Raw genomic sequence first — 13,457 nt, 5'->3', positions numbered from 1 at the left:
TTCATTACTGCAAATAAACTGAATTTTTTAGTATTTCAAGTATTTTTATCACTGGAGGTTGAGACGAAACATGTTACACACGAGAGAAAGCCAGGAGCAGGCATGCTAAATTAGGGCTGTGAATGTTTGGACACCACACGATTCGATTCCTGGGGGGTAACGATTCAACTCAGAATCGATTCAAAACTATTCTCAATTAAAAATCAATATTTTTTAATAACACTGGGTGCCAGTTCTATGATTAACTACATTCATCCATAAAATAGATAAACGGCTGTGAAACACTTCCATATTACCTAAAAGAAAACTTGCTTTTTTTTAAAAATGTACTTAAACATTTAATAAAGTCAGGTACAAATAAGGCAACAAGAGAAGTATCCAACACTTCTCTTTTCTAAAGTAAATCTGTACAGTAGATATGATCATCTACAATCAACTATATGATAGAAAAAATACATTTAAAAAAATAAAAACATTTTTTTTTTTTTAATCAATTAAGAATTGTTACAAATAAGAATCACAATTCTTTAGAAAAAAGAAATACAATTAACTTTTTTGATTTTAGCAAATGGTTGCAATAAAACTTTTAAAAATCTAAAAAGGTCTAAATACTTTCTGTACCCCAGGGGTCACCAACGCGGTGCCCGCGGGCACCAGGTCGCCCGTAAGGACCAGATGAGTCGCCCGCGGGCCTGTTCTAAGAAAAAAAAAAATATATATTTTTTTTTTTTAATTAAATCTACATAGAAAAAACACAAGATACACTTTCAATCAGTGCATCAACCCAAACAACCTCCCCCATGCACACTCATCCACACCCACTCACACAAAAGGGGTTATTTCTTTCTGCTACCAATATTCTGGTTCCCACAACATAGACAACACATCTGCAAGGGACACAGTCCCTGAAGCACACATGATTGTATAGGCTGCTGGTCCACTAACATTTTCCTTAATTACTATTTTTTATGTAATTATTTTTATATTGTTTTACTTTCTTTTTTATCCAAGAAAATGTTTTTTATTTATTTATCTTATTTTATTTTATTTTTTAAAAAAGGGCCTTATCTTCAACAGACCAGGTTGTCAATGAAATTAGATTTGTTTAAAGGGTTTTTTAAACCAGGTCCAGTCCAGATAATGTCCAAGTCGGACTCAGCAACACACACCTTCATTCATGTACACAGAAAAAAATTAGGGAACACAACAGATTGCATATAATTTATAAACAAAATTACATTTTCAAAATAAGCATTTATGTACAGTCCAGATTATGTCCAGGTCACTCAAATTAGGGAACACAACAACAGATATCATATAATCTATAAACATAATTATACTTTCAAAATAAGCCTTTGAGGACTTCTCATCTTTTTTTTAATGTTTTTTGGCATCATTATCGTTTTCAACCATGTAACTTTCTAAAGTTAGAAAATACTGAATAAATGTTTTAAAGAAAGTAATACTAAGTGAATATCTGTTTTTGGCCTTAAAAATAAACATTTTACCGAGTACTATAATTAAATTGACTAAATCATGATTGTCAATGAACTCTCCTAAAATAACAGAAACCACATTAAGCTTCATAAACAAACCAATCCTTAAACACATTTTTTCAACTTCCACCCAAAACAAAGACACAATATGACAATACCAAAACAAATGCAGGGTGGATTCAGGCTCCTGACAACAAAATCGGCAATCATCTGACTCTGTCATATTCCATAATTTTAACATTTTCCCTGTGGGTAAGAAGTTATAAATAATTTTAATTTGAAAATAACGATTTTGCACATCAATAGTGGTTTTATAGATTAGTTTGAATATGGCATCCCATGGCAACGGGCAGTCAAAAAAGTCCTCCCATTTTCCATTTGTGTTGTATGAGGCAGCCTTCAAAGATTTCTTTATTAAATAAAAATTATATATTTTTCTATTTATTTTAGTTCCTTTTTGCCAACTAGAATTTCTTATTAGAGGTTTACAAACTAATAATTTAGTAGTTCCATAATTAATTATTTGTTTCCATCTTTTCCCAATTACTCCAGTTAGTTGATAAAATGAAAAGCTTGAGCAAGCATCACCATACATAGCTCTAAATTCATCATACTTCATAATTTTACCATTCTCATTGATAATATCATTGACAAAAATGATTCCTCTTTCAAACATATTTTTCCAAAAGAAAGGCTTTCCATCTATTACAATATTAGAGTTCATCCATATTAACTGCTTCAAAATATCGTCTCTTTTTTCTGGCACATAAAATTGAAAACACCACTATGAGTGGATTGTTTCCTTTATGCTGTTTCCCAGCAGACTCTCTGGGAGGGGATCACTTTTAAAAAAGGATACAATTTCTTTTGATACAGTACATGTTTTTTGTCCAACAGGACATTTGTGTACCACTCAATGTTTAAATACATCTTTGGAACAATTGATGCTTTTAAAGACAGACACATAGCTTCAAGGTTGAGAAGTTTCAGGCCCCCATATTCATACTCTTTGTACAAAACCTTTCTTTTAATCTTTTCTGGTTTGCCGTTCCAGACAAAATCGAAGACCCTCGCTCATAAATCTTAAAAAAGTTTTGTGATGGAGCTGGTAATGACAAAAACAAATAAATAAATTGAGGAATAATTAACGAGTTGGCAATAGACATTTTAACATACAAGGTTAGGGATTTCCCTTTCCATAATTGCATAATTTTGTCCAGCTTTCTTAGTCGATTATCATAATTTACTGAGCCTAGATCTTCCAGATTTTCTGGGACAACAACACCAAGTATGTTAACTGGTCCATCTGTCCACAAAACAGGCACTTTGCATTCCATTCGAAAGGACGTTCCCTTTAGATTTCCGATCCTTAACATTTTACATTTATCATAATTAAGCTTAAGGCCAGATTGCTGTGAAAATATGTCCAAAAGATTAAGAAGGTTCCGCAAACAATGAGGAAAAATCTTATCTTTGTGAATCAGCCTTTTCTGACATGAACTTCATCAAGAACAAACACAGAACACGCCTCACTGATGCACATCTGCAAGACTCACTCAGAGTTGCAGTGTCAAGTTACACACCAGAGTACAACACACTAGTTAACAGCATGCAATGCCAGGCTTCCCACTAACTGACAAAGAAACAGATAACAGATTTGGTGTCCAGTTCAAAGTGTGACATGATTTAAAAATTTGAGAGTTTACTTTTGCATTTTACATGAGTTATTATTTGTACAAACATGGTGCAAAGTAATTCATGATTTGTTAAAAAATGTTAGTGGCTAGCTAGTTAAAATGGGATATTGTGATTTCACAAGACTGTCTTAGAAGTGATCATTTGAAAAAGTTCAATTTGAAAAATGTGCACTTAGAGAAAATATAAAAATAAAGTGTTGCATATTGATATTTATCTGTTTCTATATATATTTATTGTGAGAAATAATTTAGATGATCAGTGTTTCCACAAAGATAAATATCATTAATTATTAGTAATAACAGAGTTAAAGGTAAATTGAGCAAATTGGCTACTTCTGGCAATTTATTTAAGTGTGTATCTAACTGGTAGCCCTTCGCATTAATCAGTACCCAAGAAGTAGCCCTTGGTTTCAAAAAGGTTGGTGACCCCTGCTGTACCCAATGTAAATATGTGCTTTACAATTAAATAACCCTGTTCAAAACAAACATAAACTGTTGTCTCTTTGGGTCACCATGCCTCTTTAACCCAAAACGTCGTCTGGGATAGGCTCCAGCTGATAGGTGAGCCTAATGAGGACAAGCAGTATAAAAAAAGATTCATTAGAGATATCTGTTGAATAAGAACTGACAATGACAGTCTTACTTTGACAAAAGCCAAACAATTATCAATTGGTCCAAAAGGGGAGCTTGTGCAGTGCAGATTAGCATTGATTGATCGAGACTTTTTGTAGTAGATTGCACAGTACAGTACATATTCCGTACAATTGACCACTAAATGGTAACACCCCAATACGTTTTTCAACTTGTTTAAGTCGGGGTCCACGTTAATCAATTCATGGTAAAGCACTGATGCTAGCCAGGCTAATGCTGGAATAGAGAAGGAGAGAGGCGGAGCTAACGATTGCTTTGTTGTGATTGTTTACGCCACAATAAAAACCCGCAGAGTATTGTCATGCATGTCCTGAGCCGGAACATTGGGAGTGAAGCTCCGCGGGAGGCCGGCGAGCTACTTACAAAGCATCTGCCGCCGCTCTGCTGTGACAATTAGTGCCACGGTTAATTACAACCAAGCATGGGCTGTGATGCAGCACGAGGGACAATGCAAGTTGTCATCCTTCCACTGGTGCTGCATTAGTGCAAAAAGTAACTTAAAAGCTTCCACTCTTCTGGAAAGACTTTCTACAAGTCCGAGCCCTAAATGATTCATTCATTCAAGGGGTATCTAAACTATTCCAGCGAATAACAAGATCCAAATACCACACACTAAACCGCGTGTGCAAACTATAAAGTGGCCATGTTGCGTATGATCTACTAATTAATAAGTGCATAAGTGGTGCAGAACGCCCTATTTAAATGACTGTGCGCGGCTTTCACCATGGAGACACTCATTTACTGCAAATTCATTGTATCATGCTCAGAGCTGTGGTATTTTGTTATGTAGTGGAACATTCAGCAGACATCCATGTACCACTTTTTATAGGGCACTTTAGAACTAGCCCTGCATTGTGAACCACAACGAACCTACTTTTTTAGCGCGCAAAAGGCCGACCCTAGGGCCCCGTTTACACTGCAAAGCAAATCTGATTTTTTTGCCCTAAGTGATACAGATCTGATTTTTTTTTGGCCAGTCTAAATGCTCCAAAGTGCTTCAAATCTGACCTTTTGGCATCAGATTCAGGCCACATCACATCTGATCTTTTCAAATGTGACTTCAGTCTAAACGCACATAAAATATGTCATAAACATGCATCATCACGTCATAACGATAGTATTAAAAGCTCTATTGTCGACCGAGTTTATGACATTTATATTGTTTGTATTGTGCAACCCTATACCCGCAGGTAAAGGGGATCTGCACGTTTATTGGAATTCAATTTTGTTCACAATCTTTATGAGAGACAAGAAGACAAAAGGTTTTTGTTTTTTTATGCATTCTAACATGTAAAAATCGACTCACCTTAGGTAGTGTAACCTATTTTTATGGGCTTGCCTCTTTGTGATGTTAAGTTCCTGTTATAAGTATAAGTATATGCCTTGAGCTCTTATTTTGAAGGCGCCAAGAGCGGAAGCGGTGACACATTATAATGTAACCGAGGGTTTATATATGTCGCCTATACTGTATAAAACTACAAAATAACAAACACGGAGGCTCCAGTTTTACACGAGGACCACTTTATTTCCTTTCTTTTCAAAACCTTCGCTCCACTACAACGTGTCACCACTTTCGCTCTTAGTGCCTTCAAAATAAGAGCTCAAGGCATATACTTATACTTATAACAGGAACTTAACATCACAAAGAGGCAAGCCCATAAAAATAAGTTATAGTAGCTAGCAATGCAGCTAATGGGAGCAATCAATTCTACCTCTAAATAACTTAAAAATGCATTTAAAAACCGCCAACTATACTTAATTTGCATTCCGTAACCTGTATAATAACCAAGCTGTAGCGACATTGTTATTATAAGAGAGAACACTGAGGGACTCTTTTTCTAGCATAGTAACACATCGGCATGCTTCAGTATTAGCCGTAAAAGCTAGCTACGCAAAGAGAAAAGCTCGCTTCTATGACAACACGAGACACGTTTGAGTTTGTAATGTACAACACAATGCGATAGGACACCAATCTGTACTGACTGAAAAACATGAACAATCAACGTTACAGTATCTGTAAAGTATTGGGCCACATTTCATGTTTTGTTTGTACACAGCTAGCTCAACAGCGTATGTTCTGTAATAATAACACGCATGATGTGCGGCGTGTATCATAATTACAATTATAGAGACGCACTTCCTGGACAGTTGTGTGTTTGATCCAGCTGGCCAGGGAAATTTTGTCCCGTTTATTTGGGTAAGCAATCCATTTATGTCGAAAAAGCTTGGCTCCAAGTTCCACATTTATAGTGTCAAAGTCACTTTCACCTCACTCTCTCAGCTTCCGTCAGCTCCAATGCCTCATCCTTCCTTTGTGGTCGGTTCTATAAGCAGTATATCCTCACCTTCAAAAAGATAAGGTTGCGGATCTTCATTTGTCCAAAAATAATCGTCTTCGTTGTCTTGTCGATTCTGTCATGATTAAAAGACACACGCGCGTCTGTTTCCGGAAATAGGAACACGTAGTTGTTGCCAGAAGTCGGAAGTGCGCTGCTATGGAAATGGAAATCTATGCGCTGAAGAAATCAGTCCTGGCAATGATTAAGATACAGTAAAAATTGTACATATTGTCTGTTACTACATTATATATATACTTGCAATGTGTATATAAAACATTACATATTGTTATGAGGGTGTCTGCTACTACATTATATATATACTTGTAGTGTGTATATTGTACATATTACATATTGTTATGAACGTGTCTGTTACTACATTATATATATACTTGCAGTGTGTATATTGTACATATTACATATAGTTATGAACGTGTCTGTTACTACATTATATACAGTATATACTTGCAGTGTGTATATTGTACATATTACATATTGTTATGAACGTGTCTGTTACTACATTATATATATACTTGCAGTGTGTATATTGTACATATTACATATAGTTATGAACGTGTCTGTTACTACATTATATATATACTTGCAGTGTGTATATTGTACATATTACATATTGTTATGAACGTGTCTGTTACTACATTATATATATACTTGCAGTGTGTATATTGTACATATTACATATTGTTATGAACGTGTCTGTTACTACATTATATATATACTTGCAATGTATATATAAAATGTTAATGGAAGGTTTTGAAGTTGTTTTAGAGGACTTTGAAGGCTACAACGATGACTCCCATTAGCGGCATCGTTTTTAATCATCTTTAAAAACCTAAAAAAAAATTACGTTTGTTCTTGTCTCTTATAATGATTAACGATAGGCAAAGTTCCAAAAAAAGTGCAGTTCCCCTTTAGATCAAATCAAATCAAACGTTATTTATATAGCACTTTTCATACAAAGGCAAGTGGCAAACACAAAGTGCTGTACAAAACAAACAAAAAATCATAATAATTCACATTAAGACAGCAATGTCTGCTTTTGTACATGATTAATGCTAATTTGTTGTGATTAATCACATGCGTTAATTTGACAGTCCTGATATTATATCTAATTAAAAATGACATTATATAGCAGGGGTGTCAAACTCGTTTTCATTGGGGGCCACATCGCAGTTATGGTTGCCCTCAGAGGGCCGCTTTTAACAATGAGTAATATATGAACATACAAGTATATATATATATATATATATATATATATATATATATATATATATATATATATATATATATATATATATATATATATATATATATATATATATATATATATATATATATAACAAATATATAGAACACATTACAACACATTTTTTTACATAAGCTGCAAAAAAATATTTACATTTTACTTTAAAAGCTGGCAGCTCAGTCACAATTTTACAGTAAAAGCAGTGGGTTTTTTTTTTACAGCATATAAAAATAATTGAATAGATGAAAAAACAATGCCACTGTTTTAGCAGTAAAATTCAAGCAACGGAGCTGCAAGTTGTTTGGTTTTTTTACCGTAAAATCTTGTTTTAATAATATTTAAAGGCCTACTGAAATGCGATTTTCTTATTTAGACAGGTATAGCAGGTCCATTCTATGTGTCATACGTGATCATTTTGCAATATTTCCATATTTTTGCTGAAAGGATTTAGTAGAGAACATCGACGATAAAGTTCGCAACTTTTGGTCGCTGATAAAAAAGCCTTGCCTGTACCGGAAGTATCAGACGATATGCGTGTGACGTCACCGGTTGTGGAGCTCCTCACATCTTCACAATGTTTACAATCATGGCCACCAGCAGCGAGAGTGGTTCGGACCGAGAAAGCAACGATTACCCCATTAATTTGAGCGAGGATGAAAGATTTGTGGATGAGGAAAGTGAGAGTGAAGGACTAGAGGGCAGTGGGAGCGATTCAGATAGGGAAGATGCTGTGAGAGGCGGGTGGGACCTGATATTCAGCTGGGAATGACTACAACAGTAAATAAACACAAGACATATATATACTCTATTAGCCACAACACAACCAGGCTTATATTTAATATGCCACAAATTAATCCCGCATAACAAACACCTCCCTCCTCCCGTCCATATAACCCGCCAATACAACTCAAACACCCGCACAAAACACTCAATCCCACAGCCCAAAGTACCGTTCACCTCCCCAAAGTTCATACAGCACATATATTTCCCCAAAGTCCCCCAAAGTTACGTATGTGGGATGCACATAGCGGCACGCACGTACGGGCAAGCGATCAAATTTTTGGAAGCCGCAGCTGCGTACTCACGGTACCATGTCTGCGTATCCAACTCAAAGTCCTCCTGATAAGAGTCTCTGTTGTCCCAGTTCTCCACAGGCCAATGGTAAAGCTTGACTGTCATCTTTCGGGAATGTAAACAATGAAACACCGTCTGTGTTTGTGTTGCTGCAGCCGGCCGCAATACACCACTTCCCACCTACAGCTTTCTTCTTTGCTGTCTCCATTGTTCATTGAACAAATTGCAAAAGATTCACCGGTGTCCAGAATACTGGAATTTTGCGATAAAAAACAGACGACTTAATAGCTGTCCCAAAATGTCCTCTACAATCCGTGACGTCACGCGCAGGCGTCATCATACCGAAACGTTTTCAGCAGGATATTTCGGCGCGAAATTTAAAATTGCACTTTAGTAATCTGACCCGGCCGTATTGGCATGTGTTGCAATGTTAAGATTTCATCATTGATATATAAACTATCAGACTGCGTGGTCGGTAGTAGTGGCTTTCAGTAGGCCTTTAAAGTGATAATGATATTTAGTACATGATTTTTAATGTCAAAAGGGAAAGAACAAATATATTTAGTAAGAAAAGATTAAGCATTGTATTAACGCATATTATTTCCAGGCTTTCGCGGGCCACATAAAATAATGTGGCGGGCCAGATTTGGCCCCCGGCCCTTGAGTTTGACACCTGTGTTATATAGTGTCAACATTACGCCCGCCGAAGCCCAATAAAAAATGAGCTGTAGAGCCAAAATGTCCCACCTCACTAGCATAATAAAGTAAAAAGTTCTGGTTGTTTTTGTGATTTTAATGGCAACATCGCGTCAGTGTTAGTAATATTATCTCTCGACTACCAAGTGTCCTTCTGTGTTAGCAGGCCTCCATGAACGTGTAAATATGGGAATTTAACCAAACACATCACAGTCCACTAGGAAGAACTATGTGAAACAACAAGTGTGTCCCACCTGCCAAAACAACAACAACAACTGCAGCAACAGCAGCAGAGTGTGTGAAAGCTGCAGAACAAACCTCAGAATGAAGACTCGCTGATCCTCCACTGTCCTGTTGGAATCTGCTGCACAGGAGACGCCGCTGCATGGGAAGCACACACACACACAGGTTTAAGTTGTTCCACTGACTCACGCACACACTCCACGCTGCTGCTGCTTGGCTTCATGTGGTAGGAGTGTGTGAGTGTTCAGTCACTCGTGTGTGTGTGTGTGTGAGAGACGGCACTAGTGTGTTTGGCTGGGTGAGCAAAGAGGGAGGGGGATGGGAGTGGAAAGGAGGGTTGTTTGGTGGAGGAAAACAGGGGGGAGGATGACCGACACACACACACACACACACACACACACACACACACACACACACACACACACACACACACACACACACACACACACACACACAGAAGAGCTGAATAAGCTGATTGACTGCAGCAGCCGGTGTGAAGAGGAAGTGACACTCTCACCCTGACAAAATCCGATAGGCCGACGGCTCCAAGGACCAATCGGGGAGAGGATCCCTCCCTTCAGGCTTCAGGGATCTAATAAACTGGCCAATGAGGGCGGAGAAACACGGCGATTGAAGTTTTCCTCTGGCGGGGGACAAAAGCATGGTGGGACGTCCCATCTTCTCCCAGTTGGCCGGTCATTGTGTGCATATTGTGCTGCGGGGTGGCAAACACAAGATTGATATTGGCGGCAGCAAAAAAAAAAAAGTTTAAGAACTTGTTGGCAATCTCATAGTTCACCTCCAGGCAGCTACAACCCTTAACTAACACCCTCCCCGGATTGCTAATAATCAAATGCTAATAATCAAATGTAAACAATCAAATGCAGATACTTTTTCTTATGCCTTCTGAGATCTCTCGCTCTCTCTCTCTCTCTCCACTACTTGCAGTCCATATCCTACCCCCCTCCACACCCCTGATTGTAAATAATGTAAATAATTCAATGTGATTATCTTGTGTGATGACTGTATTATGATGATAGTATATATCTGATAGTATATATCTGTATCATGAATCAATTTAAGTGGACCCCGACTTAAACAAGTTGAAAAACTTATTGGGGTGTTACCATTTAGTGGTCAATTGTACGGAATATGTACTGTACTGTGCAACCTACTAATAAAAGTCTCAATCAATCAATCAAAAAGCACAATATATCATTACAACAAATGTCTTTGATGCACAATGAAAAAAATTAACCATTGATTCATTTTTTTTTTTTACATATAATAAATAGACCACACTTTCATTAATCTGAATTCCTGTTTCGATGTCAGTATATGGCTCGAAACGGCAAGTGATTTCTCAATGCATTGTGGGGACTGGGTAGCCATTGTTGCTTAAGTTCTTGTACTCAACCGGGGGTATTGTGAGAAGAGCAACAAACCGGATTAAAATGGATCGTACCAAAGAAAAAAATCAAGGGACTGTACCGCAAAAAACTGGACCCTGTTCCAGAGGCTCGCCACAATAAGTAAAGTTGGTCCAATTGATGAGATTTGAGCAAGCTTCCGAACGTGTCCTGTGTTTTAGGTTCTACCCACCCATTCATCCATCTTCTGCTTATCCGAGGTTGGGTCGCGGGGGCAGCAGCCTAAGCAGAGAAGCCCAGACTTCCCTCTCCCCAGCCACTTCGTCCAGCTCCTCCCAGGAAATCCCGAGGCGTTCCCAGGCCAGCCGGGAGACATAGTCTTCCCAACGTGTCCTGGGTCTTCCCCGTGGCCTCCTACCGGTCGGACGTACCCTAAACACCTCCCTCGGGAGGCGTCCGGGTGGCATCCTGACAAGATGCCCGAACCACCTCATCTGGCTCCTCTCCATGTGGAGCAGCAGCGGCTTTACTTTGGGCGCCACCCAGATGGCAGAGCTTCTCACCCTAGCTCTAAGGGAGAGACCCGCCACCCGGCAGAGGAAACTCATTTTGTCTGCTTGTACGCGTGATCTTGTCCTTTCGGTTATTAAAACGTTAAAGTACCAATGATAGTCACACACACACACACACACACACACACACACACACACACACACACACACACACACACACACACACACACACACACACACACACACACACACACACACACACACACACGAGGTGTGGCGAAATTAGCCATGTCTTAAAGCACCCCTTCCTGGGGGTGTTTCAGTGTTATAGCATAGCTTCACATTCATCGTCAGTTTTTAGACCAAAATGCGTCCGTTCTCCCTTTTCTGTCTACACACTGTGTCTGCTTGCAAGTACTCCATGATTGTGCGCTGCCGAACATGCTCGTCTGCTCGTGAAACCAGCACACAACGTGACGACGACCGGTGCTTTTTAGAGGCAGTATAGTACCGAATATGATTCATTAGTATCGCGGTACTATACTAATACTGGTATACCGTACAACCCTACATTACATTATTACACTACTGCCACAAATAGATTGCAGCCCTGTAATAAATGCAGTATGGCTTTTATAACGCACCTCTCCGGCAGAGACGTACAGGTGTACCAAAAGAAGAGGTAGGTGAGAGCGCAGCAATGCAGCCAGGTCAAAATCTTTGATCTTATGATACAAACGGCGGCAAGCAAATACAGCGTGGATGTAGATTAAAGTCATTGTGGTGGTAATCTGAGTGACAGCGGGGAATGTTGCAGGATGGCATTCCTAAAGCCGACAGTAGATGTTGATTACGTCCTTATTTAGGTAACGCCCTCTGCGATGACCAATGTGAGGTAGAACAACATCAACAGCCTTTCTAAACATGATCACTTTAAAAAACTAGAAAAATGTATTTCCCTATTAACAGTACTTAATGTAAAAGGAGCGTTGCCTTCGATATTTAACATTTGTTGACTCTAAATCATTTTCTTTCATCTTCAACTAACTAAACAAATACCACATCCTTTCCAGTACGTTCTTGTTGAGACAAACAACAGTCATTATTTGTGATTATTATTTTTTCGCCGACAAGAGTTCGCCTCTCATCACAGAAGAGCACTAAAGCAAGTGTGCGCACCAACCCTGGGAGGTTATTGGAAAGTTTTGACGACTTTTGCAACACTGGGCGGAGCCATGACTTCACTAAGAAGCTAAACAAGGAAATAATGTTGACACACAGCCTTTGCTTATGTGCTGAAAATAACATCCGACATATGTGACGCATGTCAGACATCACACACTGACCTTCATTGCTAAATTACATTATTGTATTATAATCAATTACTCACACACCTATATACACACATTTTTATATATGTATACATACATATATACACAAATGTTTTTATATATGTGTGTGTATGTGTATATGTATATATATACATATATATATATATATATGTATACACACTACCGTTCAAAGGTTTGGGGTCACCCAAACAATTTTGTGGAATAGCCTTCATTTCTAAGAACAAGAATAGACTGTCGAGTTTCAGATGAAAGTTCTCTTTTTCTGGCCATTTTGAGCGTTTAATTGACCCCACAAATGTGATGCTCCAGAAACTCAATCTGCTCAAAGGAAGGTCAGTTTTGTAGCTTCTGTAACGAGCTAAACTGTTTTCAGATGTGTGAACATGATTGCACAAGTGTTTTCTAATCATAAATTAGCCTTCTGAGCCAATGAGCAAACACATTGCACCATTAGAACACTGGAGTGATAGTTGCTGGAAATGGGCCTCTATACACCTATGTAGATATTGCCCCAAAAACCAGACATTTGCAGCTAGAATAGTCATTTACCACATTAGCAATGTATAGAGTGTATTTCTTTAAAGTTAAGACTAGTTTAAAGTTATCTTCATTGAAAAGTACAGTGCTTTTCCTTAAAAAATAAGGACATTTCAATGTGACCCCAAACTTTTGAACGGTAGTGTATATATACTAGGGGTGTAACGGTACGTGTATTTGAATTGAACCGTTTCGGTACGGGGGTTCCGGTTCGGTTCGGAGGTGTACC

At 38.2% G+C, this 13,457-nt stretch overlaps 1 protein-coding gene across 2 annotated transcripts in view; it reads right to left on the bottom strand.

The window, feature by feature from the left end:
* LOC133644997 (rho guanine nucleotide exchange factor 37-like) overlaps positions 1-13,457 on the bottom strand; it is a 57,480-nt gene that overhangs the window by 40,013 nt on the left and 4,010 nt on the right. For both annotated transcript variants that reach the window (XM_062039783.1, XM_062039784.1), the window contains exons 3-4: positions 9,975-10,172; positions 9,533-9,595 (exon numbers count right to left, since the gene is read on the bottom strand). The gene's annotated coding sequence lies outside the window, so the exon portion shown is untranslated. The remainder of the gene's footprint in view (positions 1-9,532; positions 9,596-9,974; positions 10,173-13,457) is intronic.

This window comes from Entelurus aequoreus, linkage group LG28 (assembly GCF_033978785.1).
Source record: "Entelurus aequoreus isolate RoL-2023_Sb linkage group LG28, RoL_Eaeq_v1.1, whole genome shotgun sequence".
Lineage (NCBI taxonomy): Eukaryota > Metazoa > Chordata > Actinopteri > Syngnathiformes > Syngnathidae > Entelurus > Entelurus aequoreus.
Note: the sequence above shows the minus strand (reverse complement) of the source record. Positions and strands in the feature narration are given on the sequence as shown.